Source organism: Euprymna scolopes, chromosome 1 (assembly GCF_053919585.1).
Source record: "Euprymna scolopes isolate OS-2025 chromosome 1, ASM5391958v1, whole genome shotgun sequence".
Classification (NCBI taxonomy): Eukaryota; Metazoa; Mollusca; class Cephalopoda; order Sepiida; family Sepiolidae; genus Euprymna; species Euprymna scolopes.
In genome coordinates, this window is record NC_136482.1 from 38,754,888 (window position 1) to 38,775,961 (window position 21,074).

General features: G+C 31.8%; 1 protein-coding gene across 3 annotated transcripts in view; it reads left to right on the top strand.

Moving 5' to 3' along the window:
- Window positions 1–21,074, top strand: part of LOC145293851 (uncharacterized) — a 3,143,230-nt gene that overhangs the window by 542,590 nt on the left and 2,579,566 nt on the right. For all 3 annotated transcript variants that reach the window (XM_080140773.1, XM_080140596.1, XM_080140684.1), the window contains exon 3: window positions 16,160–16,224. The gene's annotated coding sequence lies outside the window, so the exon portion shown is untranslated. The remainder of the gene's footprint in view (window positions 1–16,159; window positions 16,225–21,074) is intronic.

The following is a 21,074-nucleotide window of genomic DNA, read 5'->3' on the forward strand; positions in this document are numbered from 1 at the left end:
TATATATATATATATATATATATGTAGAGAGAGAGAGAGAGGGAGGGAGAGTTGAGCCAAAAATAAGGTCCGCCTTTTCATGTTTCCAAAATACACAAATTTATGCAGAATGAAATATAAAAGTTTAAGAAAACAAAATTAATTATTTTATTCTTAAACGTACTTTTCCATATTTAACTTTTAATTTAAATATGCTAGTTTTTACGTCAATTTAAAAAAAAATAACTTCAAACAGAAGCGACAAAAATATCCAGACACTGGAATTGTTATTTAAATGCAACTCTAGAACAGTAATGCAATACGAATATAACATAGACCCAATTAAATAGTTAATAGTTTGTAGCATAGCAGATGACAACGTATATTTATATTTTCATTGGATTTGCGGTAGAGATTTCAATTTGTTAAACGTCTTTTACTTCATCTCACATGTGCCATTTGATAAAAAATAAACAACTTATACTTTGTAAAGTTATATATGTTCATACTATCAGGCAGAGTATTTCCTCATTTCTATAATAATGTATTATAACAAAGCACTAGCGTAAGTTATGTTTTCGTGTATTAAATGTATAATCGAACTAGTGTTTGATTTTTAGATATAATTATTGTCTTCGTTCTATATAGTGTGAGATGTTTTAATTAAATATTTACACCAAAGGTTGACCAAAAAAATTTGGTGCGCGGCGTATTAAGATGTTAATATTCCTTCACCTGATGGTTCATCTTCTATTTCGCAAGGACATATTCACCTATAAATTAAACATTGAAAACACTGATAGTCGAAGTTAATAAACAAGACATGTTTAAGCAACGTAAAACATAGTTCTCTATGACAGAGATCTCTTTCACCTTAAATCAACGATACGTGAATAAATTAAAACCGTATGACGTACAATGTCGTAAGAATTTTGATCTTTGACTTCACTAATGCTAATAAGGAAGATTGTGAAAAAACAAATCTCTATTGGTTCTCTGAATTTTCGAAACACAACGATATGATTATCCAGCATAATATGTGTAGCACTCTTAAAATAATAACTCATTTGGTAATCCGTCCGAAATAATCTTATCGCATTGCAAATTGCATTTTGATGAGTGCAATTAGGCAGGTATGAACTGCCTGTTTCATATATCTGTTCCAGATATTGACTGTGAGGGGGAGCTAAACATCATTGTATGGAACGGATGTATGCCAGAAAATATACGCGTCATTGTATTACTGCACATTGAACTGGTAAAGGTGGTGATTATAAAGAAGAATAAATACTGGACAACTAATGGTCGCTAGGTGTTATGGTACAGCCTACGTTTCTGCAAGTGTTAAGTTAAACCTAAGAAACTTTATATTAAAAAAAAATACCGTATGCATATACGTTGATAATAATAATGATAATAATAATAATAATAATAATAATAATAATAATAATAATAATAATAATAATAATAATGATAATGATAATAATAATAATAATATATTTAAGATAAAAATTAATACGATTAACAAAAATAATTGATAAGAATACGTATTAATATATTGTTTTGCAATTCAATAAAGTTAACTAAACTTCTAAATCAATAATTGATTTCATACGAGTTATTATTCGTTTGTATTTTATCCATAAATATGTGGTATGTAGTAGTTTTATAGATTATTTTTATGGATATTTAAAAAAATGATTTATAGCATATACAATTTGTCGCAAATATTTCAATGTAAGAATTACAAATTTCTATGCATAAGCGTGTCATACAATTCTGATTAGTGAATTCTTATTAATCTTAAATATATTTTAAAGGTAATATAGCGCGGCATACAGAAATCGGATAAACGAAACTGGAGTTATAATAGAACAAGGCGCATGAAAAATAATTTCTATAAATTACTTGAAAAATAAACCATGTGTATCAGGTGCAAGAATGAGTGAAAGCATCACACTTAAAAGTACAGTAAACAATTTGGAAAAAAACGCCTGAAATTAACTAATAAGCTTTCGTGTAAATGTTTTCTGTCCATTCCGATCTCGCATAGCAAGTCTGCAAAAGCTGACCCCGTTATTAGTTGATAAGGGGGTATTTCCATCAACTACCCAATGCATAAAAACAGCAAACATCTGTAATAAATCGTAATGCATAATATAGTTATTATTCATAAATAAACTTTATTAAAAGATATCTTATAATATTTTTTTACACAGTGGTCACCACTTATCAAGGCCCGGAAGCCACTCAGGGATAAGGGTTATAGAAAGTGCATTACGTTAATGTGGAGATTTGATGAAATGATTACGTAAGGGGGGCGGTTCATTAGGAGTTTGTAAACGTTGGACTTGAACACATCCAAGTTATATTCAGGGAAGTAGGCAGACGGAACAGAGTTCCACAGGCGTGGAGTTCTAAGAAAGATGTTTGTTCATGGAATCCACGTTTTGATTTAGGCACAGATAAAGAGGGGGAACATTTATGTACAGTGGATTCGTCTAGACAGGTGTTTTTCGGAAAACATTGGCGAGGGGGGACCAGAGTTTGGAGTTCAGACGAGCACTTGCCATGGAAATAACGATAAAACAAGGATAGGCTCGCAACGTCTCTTCTGTGGGAGAGAGGTTGCAGGGTAGAGAAAGGGGAATCCCCCACTAAGCCACGAAGTCTATTTTGTAATCTTTCAAGGCAGGATAGGCTGTTTTAGCAGCTCCTGCCAAGATATGGCAGCAGTATTCCATCCTTAGGCGTCCTTGGCTTTTATATAGATAGAGAATTGCATCAGTAATGATATATCTTCTGGAGCAGTAAAAGGATCCCACCATATTTCCAGCGGCCTTGGCAACAGATTTGATGTACGTGTTCCATTTCAGATCAGGAGTAAAAGTCAAAACCAGAAGCTTGTCAAAACACGGGGCCTCTCCCAGACGAGAGCCATCCATCACAATTGATGCCAGATGGGGATCAGAGCGTTGATGATATAATTGTATTTGTTTCATGATATTCTGATTCCATTTCAAAACAACGTCTTTCTAGTTTTGGAAAACTTGTTTGTCTTAAAATGTCTGCATTTATTAGGAAGAAATGATAAGGTATTTATCGGACGTGACACCACTCACTTTACCTCAAAGATTTATGAATACACAGTGGTGAAAATTTTCTTTAAACTATTAGCAACTTACTTCTGACCTGACACTGTTTGATTGTACATGGTAACACAGATTTTCTAATCCACAACTCAATCTCGTCTTTTGAACTGGCAATGTTGAAGGGTTTATGGAAAAGGGCGTTTTCCTAATAAAAAATAATCAGTGATGCGTTTTGAATCGACACAAATAGCGAGTCTAGGTGATGCAAATAATCTTTTTCACCAATAGACATTACCTTTATGAAACAGCAGTGGGTTATATGTATATAGTGAAACAGGATTGACGAATCCCTTTACGCACCCTTTATCTGAGTCTGTACTCTTTCGTTCGTGTATAGTAAAAATAGTGTGTAAAAGCTTTAATCACACATTGGTTTTAGTAGCAGTGAGTACTATTCATATTTGGTAGGTATAATATTTTAGAAAAATCCAACGTATTCTATAACATGGTGAGGTTATATATGTTAGAATACATTGTTGTTCTGTTAAACATCACAATAATTCGTTACAAAATTTAAACATGTTTCTTTACAGAAAATTTGCATGGAAGTGTCATAGCAATAGTAAAGTGTGATATCTTCTATGTATGCTATTTTAGTACACAGAAAGCAATTACTATGCTGAATAAAAACAGTATAATTAAATGCTGCTTTGACCGGAAAATCGCATCCGTATATTCTACCATGCTATTCTTTAAAAGAAAATGCGAACGCCATTGCGTGGACTGTATAATAGTATATAAAGTATCAAATTTGCCTATCAATAGATTATAGTGAACAATATTCTGGACAATGCAGAGTGTAGAAATACTGCAGCACCAGGAGGGATATGTTTGTGTTTTACAAACTATGTTGTACCGCACAAGGGAGCACATTTTTTAAATTTATTTTTCATTATTTTTCCACCAATCAATTTCTCTCAAGAAGGTGAAGACACATAAATGACTAAAATTGAATGAGAAAAACCGATCGAATACAAATAAAGAAAAACAATATAATTTAGAAACAATTGACACAAAATTACTGAATTTAAATAAACGAAGAAATGTTAATGATTGCAGGTCGAATGAAATCAGCAAAATGAAGATCACTGAGAGAAAACCGATTCAGAAAATGAATGAAAACGAATATATAACATTACATGAAAGTAATTAAAAAAGAACATGTGTAGATATAAAAAAAAAATATTTGAGGGTGTAACAAATGAAGAAATTATAAACAAAAAAATAAATAAAAATGTGCATGAAAGAAAATTAATTGAACCAAATGAAACAAATAAAAACGAATGATACAAGGAATATAAAAGAAAAACACTGAACTAACGTAGAGTGTCGGCTTATTCAGAAGAACTGAATTCTACTGATCTCATAGATTTGTTATGCATAGCAGTTCACATGGGAAGATTCCTTTGATTTGTTTCACGTTAATTGTGTTTATACGAAAAAAAAACATTTTCTTGCGAACCGATTAGATATACTACCGTATATTATTAGGTAAGAAATATAATTTAGTTCATCGAAATTGTTCAATGCCCTGTGTTGAGTAAATATGATTAAATTTCCAACCTAGAGAAAGAAAACGACTGTTTTACACAAGGACCTCAACTAGCTTTAGTCAGGATAGAATATGGCAGAGATTTATCAAAATTGCTGACTATTTTATAGCTGGTATGCCGAGACGCATTGGTGTTTTTATTTATTTGATCCGAGTATGATACACACAGACTAGGCTGAGTAGTTTCTCATGTGAAAACGTTCTTTTCTATTAACGCCACAGTAATAACAAGCTCACCATAACTGAAATATAAACAACTTATGAAACCATAGTAGATTCTCTCTATACACAGTAAGGTATTTCATGTTTCGAATGGTGTTATAATCTTGCACATGCATTTTATCTGGCAACGTTTTATTAGTATATATATCAATCGGTGATTAAATCTGTTAAAAATAGCGATTTTGCCTAATACAAATATTGTTTCAAGTTGAAATTGCACGATAACTCATATAAAAGCGCATTATAAAATTAATTTATTTGAAAAATAAACACCGGTTTTTTCAGATTAAAAAATAAAGCTGTAAATAAAGTTTACTCACAGATGTTATCGCATTAAAATTAATTGGCTTAAATCTTAAATCGGTTAATATTAATGGAATTTTAACAGTGATGTGGAAACTAAATAAGAAATATTATTTTCATAACAGTCTTTCCAGAATCAGTTTGTATTTTTTTTTTCAAAAGAACTATAATTTTACGTGATAAGTTGTATGACTTTGTAGAATATTTATTACTATTATTTAACTTACTTACAAAATTATTACACCTAAAGACTACGAGTACGTTTAACCAGGCTAATAAAATATGAAGACGTATATCTTAATAATTAGTTGGTTGGTTGGTTGTGTTTGTTTTACGGCATATCAAACCCTTTTCGGGTTATTTAATGTCTAATCCAAAGATTTTGAAGAAAAATGTTTAATATATGTATTGTTTTAAAGTCGGTTTCTATTTAACCCATAGATGGGACTCTAACACGTACTACCACTCCAGGTCAGGGTGGACCTGGGAACAATGGTAATTAAGGGATGTCTCCACACTCCCCAAAGCCCGCAAGCTGGGGCCTCCCCACTGGATATAATTTAAGGTCATATCAAGGACCTTTATAATCAATACCTGATTGCTTGTAATCTAATATCCTTAAACAAATTAAGAGGATTGTCAAAATATATTCATTTAATTGTATTAAAATATGCATTGGTGTGCTAAAGAGTTTTCATTTATCACACCTGACCACATTACAATTATTGATTCTTAATAACATATTTTGGAAATAAATATAGATATCGATATTTTGTCATTGTAATTTTATATCACCTTAAGGAAATAATGACATCTGCATTAAACGTTTCATTTAATATAAATATGGTTTTACGTTTTCATAAAGAAAAGGTTTGCATTAATTAAAAATCCTGTGTTTTCGTGCATTTCCGATTTGTATTTGTTTCGTCCTAGTCTTTTGTATGTAACTATTTTTTGTTTAAGTTCCCCATGATTATTGCTTTTTTCTGGGGCACCGCATTATAACACTTCAAGAAATATCTGTTATTTACTATTTTAGCGTATTTGATTTTTTATTGCTTATCTAGTTTTATATATTTCTACAAATACATTTTGGAGATTATTTGTTTACATAAGATTTTGTCCAGTATTAATGTCATATTTTCTGATGTTACTAGTGTTTAAATAGTTTTGACCCTTTAAAGCATCTATTGGAGTATATAGAAAATATTGTTGAACTTTCTAATAAAAATCTCTTTCTCTGTCGGTTTCTTGGGTTCGTTTAGTTAGCCTTACCGTTATACATAAATTATTTAGCATTTTCAATTTCTTTGTTTCGCCAGTGAGTTTTTATGATTTCCCTGTTTGAAGTTTAGTTCCACTGCTAATATTTTGACAGTCTTCTACCTATGGGTTTCTAAAATTGTTCTTCTCTTTTTTTGTCTTCTACTTCTTTTTTCATCTTCTGCTTCTGCTTTTTTCTTCTTTCTGTCGTAAGTTTTCACTCATTATTTTATGATTATTATTTTATAATTATTATTATATTATTATTTTTGGTAGTAGTAGTAGGAGGAGAACGAGAAGTTGTATTTAGTGGTTTCCATTGCCCTTGGCGGTTGAGTGATATAAATTTGTCCTGATATTCCAGCACTGTCACTAAGAGCAATGGCCACACACACATTATTTGAACGTACTTCCTTTAAATCATTGGTCTAACGCCTACGGGGAACATGATTTGAAACAGATACAGCGAGAGCATTGCCAAGGCTGTTGGGTAGAATGTGGACTCTCCCTACTTGCTAGAAATCTATTTACGCCTACAGTTATTTTGTAGCTCTATAAGACAACCATTCGCCCATGTATCGAGTAGTTTTCACATTTGGAGTGGTACATCTGCTTATATTCTCTCACTGCTAGATAGGGTTTAGAAGAGATTCGCCAATCTGATAGGTCGTGAACTGCCCTCTAATTTTCTAGACTCTATCCCATCGACGCAATATTACATCTCTTTGCCTGTTCTACACGTATTTAATAGTGACTGATCTGACGCACTATAAGCGCTTGTAATACTCCGACGTAAATACCCTCGGAAAGCAGCTAAATCCCAGCCCTACACAATACAGATCCCTAGGTGTAAGACGGACTTCTACTTCAATATTTCTTCCTTCAAGTTGCTAGACTTTAGAACCCCCTTCCGGGACTTTGCTTCCTAAGCTGTTCTGGCAGAAATTTAAGTGTAATGCGAACAAATATATTGCTTTTCATCTCCCTTCATAATATAATTGCAACTTATGTCCCCGATAGTAGCTCCCTACTTTAAATTTGCACTGTACCTTATTTGGGGTGAAAATTGAATGGAAAACAATACCCGCTCTTTGATATCTACTAAACTAGCATTGAATTATCAATGAATAAAAAAAGGATTTATTACTCAGAAGCAAGAAAACTTAGTATAATCTTAAATATGTATAATAAGAATTATTTTATGTTATGTTACTTTCATGCAGTTCTAGTATATTTAATGTGCATTATATTTCATATCGATTTTTCCTCAATTTTGTGTGGTGTCAGCGACAAATTAGTGAGTGCATATGTATTATTTGTATTTAATTCTCACTGTTTATCTGATGTATTTAAAACTGTTTCATTTAAAAATTCCAAATATTTTCCAATATATTACATTTTATCAATATTTCCATTCATAGTGGCGAATGGCCGGCTTTATGTGTAACACTAAATGTCTTAGAAACGGCTCCATGGAGATGTTAAGATATGCATAAAAATTTCGAATTTAGAAAAATGTTTATATAGTTATTTCTTTCAAAAGTAATTCTTTTTTCATTAAAAACAATGTTCTTAAAAGATCAACATTTCGAATAATCCACTGTTCACAATGTAATTCAAAAATATTCGAAGCATTTGTTCAGTATTAAAATAAAAGTTTCTTCCCACAGAACCATGACAATGCCGCATTTAGAAACATTTTAAGTTAGTTAAGTAATTCAGTAATCATTAAAAAGTAATTCAGTAATCATTAAAAAGTAATTCAGTTATCATTAAAAACAATCTTCTCTACTGGCTAGAACTCATTAAATCATTAAAAACTAATTCATTAATCATTAAAAAGTAATTCAGTAATCATTAAATTCAGTAATACATTAATCATTAAACAGTAATTCAGCAATCATTAAAAAGTAATTCCGTAATCATTAAAAAGTCATTCAGTTATCATTAAAAACAATCTTCTACTTACTTTTATATATATATATATATATATATATATATATATATATATATATATATATATATATATATATATATATACACATAAATGCACACAGACAAACACACATACATATATATATATATATGTTAAATGTAACACGTCTCTTATTTGAGTTTCATATATATACATATATATATATATATATATATATATATATATATATATATATATATATATGAAACTCAAATAAGATACGTGTTACATTTAGCACTTTAAAACCAAATAACAATGCGATTTTTTAACCTTTATAAAATAAACGGATGTTTATTTTTTAAAGGAAGAGATATATTTAAGACATTTACTCCTTTTTCAATCTGTATACATACATATATATATATATATATATATATATATATATATATATATATATATATATATATATAATTTTCCTCTTATTCTTCGTCATCATCTTCAATGTAATAATTTTAAGTGAATCCACTTGCTGTTAGCTGTGTTTTTTTGTAGCCGGATCGTTACGCGTTGTCGCGCGTGATTTGAAACTCTAAGTTGGTTTATCCATTAAAGCTGTTAAGTCAAGTTTGAAAATCAAACGAGAGACGTGTTACATTTAACACTTTAAATCCAAATAACAACGCGATTTCTTTTAAAATTTATAATATAAACGAATGTTTATTTTTTAAAGGAGAGATATATATTTCGGAGATATACACTCCTTCTTCAACTACGCGTTATTATCCGGCTACAAAATACACAGTAAACATCACGTGGACTTAACTTAAAATTCTTCTATTCAACATCATGCCGAATAATAAGAGGAAAAGTGTATATATATATGTATATATATATATATATAACAATGTATATATATATATATAAATATATATATATATATATATATATATATATATATATATATATATATATATATATATATATATATATATACAGGTTGAAAAAGGAGTGTATATCTCCGAAATATATATCTCTCTTTAAGAAATAAACATTCGGTTATTTTATAAAGGTTAAATAATTCTAATGCGTTTAAGGTGTTAAATGTCACAGGGATCCTGTTTTATTTTCAAATTTCACTCAACGCCTTTAATGGATAAATCTACCCAGACTATATATATATATATATATATATATATATATATATATATATATATATATATATATATATACATATATATATATATATATATATATATATCATATCATATAAATTGACACGGATAATGCTGGAAACATTATGCTGCATACTGATTAGGGAAATTCATTTTATATATAGTTGTACTTGTGAAATTTGCTTTAAAATTGCATGTAACTATTTAATATATGCCCCCATTTACAATGCCTTCATGAGACAGAGTTAGACACTGGGGTCGTTTTTTAAACGTGGAGAAAAGGTACAACATAAAAAGTTGGCTTTTTCACGAGGGACTGCTCCTCAACCAAAAGAGAAAAAGAAAAAGAAATGGAAGTGCAGCATCTGATGAACAGGTTCTTTATATATGTAGATATCAGGAAGTAATAATGATTATCTTAAAGAGAGGGCATGATTGTCTCTTATATAAAAGTTTCACTGCAGAAATCCCCCTATTTATCAAAGTGTAGTTGGTTTGCAATACGAAGTGACAAATAATAATTCATTACCTCTAGGCTATTAAATGCTATACTATGTAATTTTTAACCAAGATTTAAGGAGGAATAAGTCGTTATAAAGAAATGTTACATTGCTTCCTAATAACACTTATCACAATTTAAATGCCTTCACAGGACTGAATACATATTTCTGTCTATAAATATTTAGTAATTTTACTGGTACGAATTGACACCGGGACAATTTCCTCATCTTTCTCTGATACTTTCATTGTACCCATCTTAACTGGTTTATAGATATATACATGAAACATAATAATTCCATTTTCCAACTCAAAAATAATCAATTCAATATTCTTTAAATCTGCCTAGTCTTAGTGGCTGAGACCTGAGTATTGACAGATTTCTGAATCAACTTATACATTACATGACGTACCATATCGTGACGCATTTTACGGTAGCAAATGGTGCTTAAAATAAAATGAAATACAAATATATTAAATGCTGGTAACCTTATACCTTACTAAGAACAAATGACCTACACACCATTTGAAACATTTACGAGTATATGTATTTGTTTATGGATTTTTAAGTGCATTTTCCAGTCTGACAGTATACTATTTTTGTTGATCTGTTTTCTGTGTTTTATTGTATTTACTATAAATATGGACGATTTAAATTACTTTTATATTTTCAGCAGATTATCTAAACTTTAATCCTGATATTATTGTGCCCGCATTTTCTTAGTAAGCTCGATAAATTGTTACAAACAATTTAACACGCCAGTATATTATGCAGGTAGTATTCAAAACACATTCTATAGCATACGTCAATACTTATTGGTTTTTCATTGTTGTGTTTCCTATTATTATTTCTGTGGAGTATTTTATTTAATTTACTTTCACGGATTCAGTAAAAACACTGCGCACAATCTGTTTTTTTTGTTTATCTGGGGATAAATATTTACATTAGATTCACTGTCACGATCTTTATAAGTTTATGGTTAAAAAAACTTGTTAAAATTATGCAGAAATAAGTAGTTTTTGAGATATAAAGATGTGTATAATGCATTATGTAATTAGTCCCCATGTTTCTACGCACGCACGATGAACAACTCTAATTCGGTCCTTCGTACAGTGCCACAACTATGTTTTCTTTTTTTGTTATTTTGGTGTAGGTATATTGAGAACGATGATAAACGTTAAATTTTGGACAAATATTTTTACAAACCCCTCACAAAGTGGGGCATGGATTCCGAAAACCGTTCATTATATAATGAGGTTGGTAATGCCTTCTCCGAAAGCCGTTCTTAACATAAGGTTGTTTCGGGTTGCGACCATCAACAACCGTATTTTAGTTTGTTTTTTTTTTTACCGAGGATGTTCATGATTTCACGTGGCAACGAGGATTAACAAGTCTTTCTATTTCATAATAATTTACACAGTATTTAGGGATGTTATGTTTGAGTTGAGTATACGCGATTCGTGCATCTCTCACAATTTAATATAGGATTATATTTTAAATTATGTCGCAAAATTATTGTATAATTCTTCATGTATTAAAATGTGGCACTACAAAATACAACCGTAATTATATATTTAAAATAATTGTTTAATTAAAAAATATATTGAACCCCTCTGTATTTAAAATATTCATAGGTATATATATATATATATATATATATATATATATATATATATATATATATATATATATATATATTACTATTGTATTCGTAGAAACATGTATCATGCTAATATCACGTTTCTTTAAAATAGACCATGAGTTAATTGTGAATATAAGAATATAATTCCCGTACAAAGTTTCAAGCAAATAACCGCGAGTACGTTGAGGAAACCGTATGAGATCAAAGAAGAAAGAATATAAGAAATATAAATGTAGAGAGTCGATTAATCGGTCGATTACAATCGCCACATTTGTCGTAATACTTTTCTTTTTTTGCAAAATGCATATGCAAAACACAGACGTATACAGACTAACACATATACATATGTGTGCGTTTATATAATGGGAAAGCATTGTCTCTATGAATTCATGAGAACACTAATTTGCCTTCAGGTGCTGCAGGTCATCAATTTAGACATACTATCATTAGTATTTGTTTGGTGAGTAAAATAATTGTCTTATTGCTAAGTTCAGTCCTATTGATTTTTACCGTGCACTTAAACAAACATAGATTATTCGGTTGCTTTCACTGAAAAATACTGCCTATCCATATGTTTCCCTCTTTACACATACTCGTCTATGTCCTTTTTAAGGATTATAGAAAAGGGCACTTTTTTGTGTGTGCATGAAGGGTTACCTAAGCATACCAAGGAACTACAGAGGTATAACACTCACTCCAGTTGCAGCCAAAATCTACAATGTAATGCTTCTCAACCGTATCCAACCAAAGAACGAAGAAGTGCTCAAGAAGACCCAAAATGGATTTAGAACGAATCGCTCTACTACTATTCAAATACGTACCGTTAGGAGACTGATTGAACAGTCAAAGCAAAAAGCATTGAGGCAGTTATGATCTTTGTAGATTACTCCAAAGCATTCGACTCAGTACATACAGGAAAAATGGCCAGCATATTAAAAGCAGATGGCATTCCAAATGAAAACATTAATCGTATCATGATTCTGTATGAGCACACTCGAGCAATGGGCAGGTCCCCAGAATGGGGCAGTGAATTTTTTGACATCCCCACTGAGGTTCTACAAGGAGATACTCTTGCCCCTTTTCTTTTCATTGTTTGCCTTTACTTTGTACTACGAAACCTGTTGATATGCACAACATGCTAGGCTTCACCCTAAATGAACCCAGAAACTGACGTCATCAAGTAGCACACATAACTGATGCAGAATATGTAGTCGATATTGCTTTGTTCGGGAACAACACTGCTGATGCGCAAACACTGTTACGTAAGCTAAAAGTCTGCAAATGACATTGGTGTCCACATAAATGCGGATGAGACAAAGTTTATGGATTTCAACGTGAAAGGAGAGATCAGGGTTTTTGTTGGATCTACACTGAAAGAAGTCGCTAAGTTTACGTATCTGGGCAGCAACATAGTTTCCACAGAGAGATATCGGAATTCGCATCTCAGAAGCATGGACGGCATTGGATGGGTTACATTCAGTACGGACTTCGCGACTGGCTGACAAACTAAAACGCAGTTCTTCAGGGCGGTGGTAGAGCCTGTCCTTTTTTACGGTGCCACAATCTGGACCCTCACTAAAAGATTGAAAAGAAAACTAGACGGCACATACACCCGTATACTAAGACCAATATAACATGACTTATCAAAATCATCCCACGAAGCAGCAACTATATGGCAACCTACCTGCCATATGTAATATCATCAGTGAAAGACGCCTACGATTTGCGCGTCATTGTCTGAGGCGCAAGTATGAATTGGTGTGTGATGTATTGCTATGGACTCCACGACACGGACACGCAAGCAAAGGACGACCTAGATCCACGTACATCCTCCAAATACCACACGACGCCAACTGTGAACCTGGATATCTGAGGCAACTGATGGAAGACAGGAAACTCTGGAGAGCAAGAGTCATATTAGTCCGAGCAAGGAACCCGTCATGATGATGATGATGATGATGACGATGATGTTTGTTCCATACAGACTAAGTAACAACTTAACGTATTTTTTTGAAATTTAACACTAAGGTATATTATGTGTCTAAGCGTGTTCCTTCGTACATGGTGTTTCTTATAAATATCTAAACACTATAATGGAAAACACCAATTAAGAGAAGAGGTATTAGTTTTGCTGATAAACCTTTCATCCAAATTAAAATCATAGTGTTTTTAAGCGTTTTACTGGAGCGCCCATTCCATTACATACATGTATTTTTTTTTTTAAGGCTGGTATGTATTTCAATTGGATATTAAAGAACTAATGCAACAAAAAATAAATCTATGGCACACTACTAGTGTACATTCATCTTTAATTAAATGGTAATGCCAAAATAAGTTAATAAAATAAATTAGTGTATAAATAAAACAGAGAGTCGTGAGACATGAAGTTTTAATTTAGAATGCAATAATAGAAGCATGGGCGCTGACTAAGAATTTCAGCATTTAATTGAAGCCATAATTTACAGAGTTAAATCTTCTACCTGTACATTGAGTTATGAGCTTAATTAGAACAAGCAATGGATGGAGGATAGTAAAAAGAGCTGATTTTACAGATTTTGATGGCATTAAAATTATAAGCGTGTAAAAAATAAGTGATGTCGCAGACTTTGCTGGCATTACCATTATAAGAATATTTGTTGACACAAGAAAATGTTGGACACTATCCTATCAATTTCAGTGTATACATAACACACACAAATACACACACACACCCACACACACTCACACACATACACACACACATATATATATATATATATATATATATATATATATATAAAATGTTTTAATTTCAACAGTATTCCCGCGGTTTACATTGGTCGAATTAATATTGCTAATGAAGCCAAAGATCGTTTCTCCTGCCGGATATGGATCTATCGACTGTGTTAATCGTGATACCCTGCAAATAATTTTATATCTTTGTCTATACCTATCTATCTATCTATTTATCTATCTATCTATCTATCTATCTATCTATATATATATATATATATATATATATATATATATATATATATATATATATATATATATATATATGAACCTTATTCATTTCGCCACCGTTAAGCGCGAGGAATACATTCATCGTTTATTTGTTAACGCCTTACAAAGTTATCTAATCATTTTCCGAAGGTTCGCGCATAAAAGCTAAATTGATTTAATTTTTACAATAATAAACATTCACTGTTAACAACCTAAGATATCAATAGGAAGTATGCTAGTTTTTCTTTTTATTTTATTTTATTTTAATTGTATAATCGTAATTTATTTATTTTTAACTACAGAAAAGCACCGCATTGAAATAACACCTAGTTTAAAATATTAATCCGCGATTAAACACAAAATACTGAACATTCTATATAAGAGTTTGAAATTGGATTAAACGTTAACATCCAATCAAATTACTTCAAAGTGATTAGCACTAGATACGTTCAAATACAAAATAGAAACCAAAAATCTCATTAATTCGGAATTTTTGTCCGGTTTCAAAATATTTCAAATTTTACTATTCACGTCGTAATTTAGAATAGATATACGAAAAGGAAATCCATATACATTTCTTCAACACCGAGGTTGGACTTATTAAAAGCACGAGGTGTATGTACTCACTGTCAAGTGTAGTTATAACAGAATGAAAATGTGCCAAGATACGTTCAAACTTTGCATTGTGAACATATCTAAGGAGTGGTTCATTAGAAATATTTTAAATAACATACAATTTAATTTGATGTTGAAACGATTTAAAAAATATAAATATAAAGTTATCCTTGTGTTTATTTTTTTTTTTGTTTTTACGGAAATGTTAATTACGTTTATGCCAATTTACATGGCTTAAAATCTAATTAATGAACAATGTCATTGATTAATAGATTTTTAATATATTAAACCTTTGTTACAATCTTTATTGATGTGTTATCCCGATAAACGTTACACTTTTAATGTACGGATATTTTTAGCACAATACTGACCAACCTCATCGCAAACTTCTAAATTAGCAAATCTTAGTTATAAGTAAGTTTTATGTTTACACTATTCGTAACATAAGTCTGATCATAGTCATTTTATGTATTTTATGAACAATAGAATATAAATAAAAATGATGACTCAGAAAAAAATTACCTAAATATCATTATTACATCTTACTGTTCTTACAGTGATTATATGTGGGAAGGCTTTCTTTAACAGAAAAAAACACATTAGAATAATAAGGGTAACACGAATGTAAGTCCAGGACTAAAAATTATAACTTAGAAGCTGCAGTTAGCTATACAATTATCTGGGCTATGCCTTTAATGATACAAGCCAAGCAAACACATACCATATTTTATTTTATTTACAATTTAACGACCTCATAGAAAAACACAGTCCTCTAAAATGTTACTAAATGGTTGATACGTAATGAAACATAATACTCAATATCGTAAATGTTAATTTTTATATATTCTCTTGCTTTTTTTCAGGAATATACTATTTTAAATACGATTGGATATGTATAATCTGTATATCCAAAGACCACAATTACAAGGTAAGAATTGTTTTTAATATGAACTTGTTATCTAATTAATGAATTCATTATATACATTTATTTCAGTTATTACAGACATCGTTGCAAAAATTTACAATGGTAGTCGTAAAAGTAACCTTGCCTTATATATCTATATTAGATTACACCGTTTACAAATAATTGTCTTTAATATGTATTTAACAGATCACTCTATCACGTTCGCCGTTATTTGCAACGACACATTGCACGAATTTCATGAATTAATGCACTATTTTCAGTGATAATCTATGAATTCATTGTGCATATAATTAGAAAAGAAAGAATAGTTCATCATACATATAAAACACCATCATATACGTGTGGATGTATGTATATTGAATAAATATACTTATATATCCATATAGAAATATATATATATATATATATATATACATATATATATATATATATATATATATATATATATATATATATATATATATATATATATATACACATAGTGAGAGAGCAGGGGAGAAAGAGAGAGAGAAATGTAGAAGAAGGCGAAACACCAGTCGATAACGTATTTCCTCAAATATATACAAGTATCCTGGAATAGACCAATATACATTTTTGAATTTAATGATTGGCAGGTATATAAATACCCAACAGTATATCTTCACACGTTTCCTACACAACCTGACCTCAGTCTATTTCTCTATGAATCTGAAGTCGTGTATCACTTCTGGAAATTGAACTTAATAATTCCGTAGGTTATTCCACTAAAATTTCTCGTAACACATTCGTAAGTAATTGTTTTGTAACTGCAACAGATAGTTTATTTGATTTCAAGTAATGATGGCATGTTACGATGTTTGGAATACCTGCCATATTTCCATTACTTACGGAACTAGAAACACGTACGCCTGTTTTCTTAAGCTTACACTTTTTACAAGTGGCAGGATATCGGTGAATGCTACATATTGGTTTCTGTGTCTTCACGTGTGTTTTACCTGAAGGCGATTCTATATTGATGTTCTAAAACATTTCTATGATTTACCAATGAGACTAATACAATACGCATGCATCGTACGCTAAACTCTACACGCATCGTTTTAAACAAATTTCTACATTCTTTAATATATTAGGAAAACTCATTTCTGTATGATGTATATGATTCGTGATCTCAGAAGAACAGCAGTTTATGAACTTCAGCTAACTAACATGTAGTATAATAACTGATTCTAATCAATATTCAAGGTTTCAAATTAATACCTTTACTGAATTACTGGCCCTGTCGGTGGGGCATTAGAATACACCGACTGCCTCCCTGCAGAGGGTAAAAGCCCCTCAATGGGGGTCCTGGATATGACCTTAAACTATATCCAGTGGTGAGGCCCCAGCTTGCGGGCTTTGAGGAGTGTGGAGCCACCCTTTAATTACCATTGCTCCCAGGTCCACTCTGACCCGGAGTGGTAGTACCTGTAAGGGTTCCAACTATGGGTTAAATGGAAACCGACTTGAAAACAACAAATATATTCTATTAAAAAATTTTTCTTCAAAATCTTTGGATTCGGCATTAAATAACCCGAAAAGGGTTGATATGCCGTAAAACAAAAACAACCAAAAAAACAATTTACTGAATTACTAAAATAAGCTTATATATATATATATATATATATATATATATATATATATATATATATATATATATATATATATAAACTGGCTGCCATTTGGGTGGTCAGGTTAAAATCCTGCCTTGAAGCAGTTGTCTTTCTAGCCACACTGATGAGCTGTGAAACAGCGAAACAGTACTGCATGTTGATGACTATAATTCTCCCTATCTTAGGTTGAACATTTTGGAAATGATACACAAACTGCCATTAGCGTATCAAGTGACACTCTGTGTGTAAACAAATCGAGCGGAGGCATTTAGACGATGTCAAAAACTAAATATCCTTAAACTCATTACCCACACAGCAGCAGCCGTATGGCGTAATTGTGAGAAGCCTTGACTGCCATTTAGACTGTCAGGTTTCGATCTTAGTTTGGATCAGTATCCTCTCTAACCGCACTAGTGAGCTGTGACACAGCGAAACGGTATTATATGTGGATGATTATAATGCCTCATATCTTGGGTTTAGCATTTCGCAAAATGAGATACAACTGCCATTAACGTGTAACACGACGCTCTTTGTGTAAAAACATTGAGCAGAGGCATTTGGACGATGTCAAAAACTAAATATCCTTAAATTCATTACCTACACAGTAGAAGCTGCATAGCGTACATGTGAGAAGCCTTGACTGTCATTTGGGCGGTCAGGTATCGATCCTGGTTTCAGGCAATTGCCTGTAAAGCCGCACTGATGAGCTGTGAAACAGTGAAACAGAACTCGAATACTGACTATATAGCATCATGTACTGTCCTTCGTGTCCTAAGACGATTCCTGTGAACCATCATTCTCCATTTATTACGGTCGCGACTGAGGGTCTGCCAGCTCCCAGTAGGGATCAACCTATCCTTTAGATTTCGTTTGACGGTGTCACGAAACCTGAGCTTAGGTCTGTCTATGCCTCGTACCCCATTCTCCAGTTGTTAAAACAGTATCTGTTTAGGTAACGAGAGTTATCCATTCTGTTTATGTGTCCGGCCCATCCCAGGTTTTTTTTTCCGGATGAGCAGGTCATACATGTTTTGGAGGTTGGCTTGTGATAGGATCTCCCTGTTGCTGACAGTCATACCACTTGACATTTAAAATCTGCTGGAGGTGTCTCATCGTATAGTTGTTGACCTTGTGGGCTACCAGTTTGTACACTGGCCAAGTCTCTGCACCGTGACGAGAGGACGATGGCGCGGTACACCAAGCATTTAGTTCTGAAATTCAGGTCTTTATTTTGTCAGACCTTCTGTTTCAGTTTTCCATAGGATATGGAGGCGTTAGCCATTCTTGTGGACATCTCCCCGTCCATTTTGTTGTTGTTCATAACCATGGACCCTAGGTAATTGAATTTGCTGACATTGTAAAGCTCCTGGTCTTGGATCTTAATTGGCTGGCTTGCTGCTGGTGATCCAGGGGATTGTAGGTACATCATTTCGGTTTCCTTGATGTTAATCTTAAATCCGAAAGCCTGACTGATAATGCGAAGCGAGTTTTTATGTCCTGAGCATGCTCGTGACTATGCGCTACAAATGCGTTGTCATCAGCAAATATGAGTTCCCGTACGAGTATATTTGTTGTTCTATTTGCGGATTTGTACGCATTCACGCTAAAAAGGTATGCTCACGGCCTAGATCGTATAAAAACACATTATCACAATTTCTAAAGGCATGCCGGAGCACAACTGACAGGTAGAGTGAGAAAAGTGTTGGAGCGAGGACGCAGCCCTGTCTGACACCGTTCATCACATCGAACGGATCGGTGAGCTCGCCCTTCAGCTAAACTGTGGTATGTCTTGCCGCACTGATGAGCTGTGACACAGTGCAACAATACTGTATATGGATTACTATATATATATATATATATATATATATATATATATATATATATATATATATATATATATATATACGTAAGTTTTTATTTCAAATTTGATTCAAGCTATTGCACCTTAGTTATATAGATATATATTTTTAATATAGCCCTCGTTTCTTTATAACACATCAAGGTCAATAGAACATGGACTCTATAATAATACATATGAGATCTGCATGACTTAACCCATGATATAAAGACGTACGTTGCTGGGCGTTCGAGCTTGCTATGATAAATATTTTTTGCAGTTTTTGTAAAAGAACTACAATAATATCAGAGCGTCTCCCTTTATGCTGTAGATCTACAGGCTGTCAATATCAATATATTACATATAAATGTGCCTCCTGTAGAATATGCAATGGTAGTTATGTATTAATATGTACATTTTAAATGCACTAAAATATTGAGAGTATAATATTGAACAAAGACTAATCTTTTATGTACAACATTATATAATATGTATGTATGTAGTATATGCATATCTATCTCTCCAGTTTTCGCTTTCTCTCTCTCTCTCTCTCTTTCTCTCCCTCCGTCTTATCATGTTAACGCATATTCTGATTTATAATAATTCCATTACATTTATTGAAATCAAATGGCAATGTTTAATACCATGGAATTTTCGCCAGAAACGTATTGACTAGATTCTAAAACATGTAAACACATGCAGACAATCCGCCTTATCGATCTTCTGTTATAATCGATTTTGTGTTCGTCACAACATGATTTTCTCTTCTTAGCTTTGTTGGTATCTTTATTCAAATAAACTAAAGCGTATACGTACTTCAACATAGCTACATCAATTGTGCTCTCTCCATTATGTGTTTATACGCGCAGAGCTTGTATTGATTATTTTTCTGTTGAACGCTTTTATCACCTTTATTATTACAGAGTGGGATATTTATGCTCATAATACTATGATAAAACCTCATTTGGTTTGGTTTGATAGATGAAATGTTCAGTGTATCTCCGCTACCCCACAGAAAATGGGAAGCTTGATTATTCTCTGTAAGTTATAATTAAGACATTAATAAATAAAGCACAAGAGATATCAATTGATATTTGCCTGATAATAAAAGCAAGGAAAACATATGATGTAGTCATAGTCCTAGTTATAAGCGATTGGTATATTTTCCTATGACTTAGAATACAATATGTAATTATGTTTATATTAAAATAGTTTAAACTAGGTTACATATTTCTAAAAATAATAAAAGAAACACGCTGGTCTAGCTTGTTTGTTCTTATATGTAGCATTAATTACGGGAGCACAGTTTTCTTGATAGTAGCTATTACACATATAAATTAGGCATAGCCACTCCAACATCTCTTTACAAGATATGTGGAAGATATTCC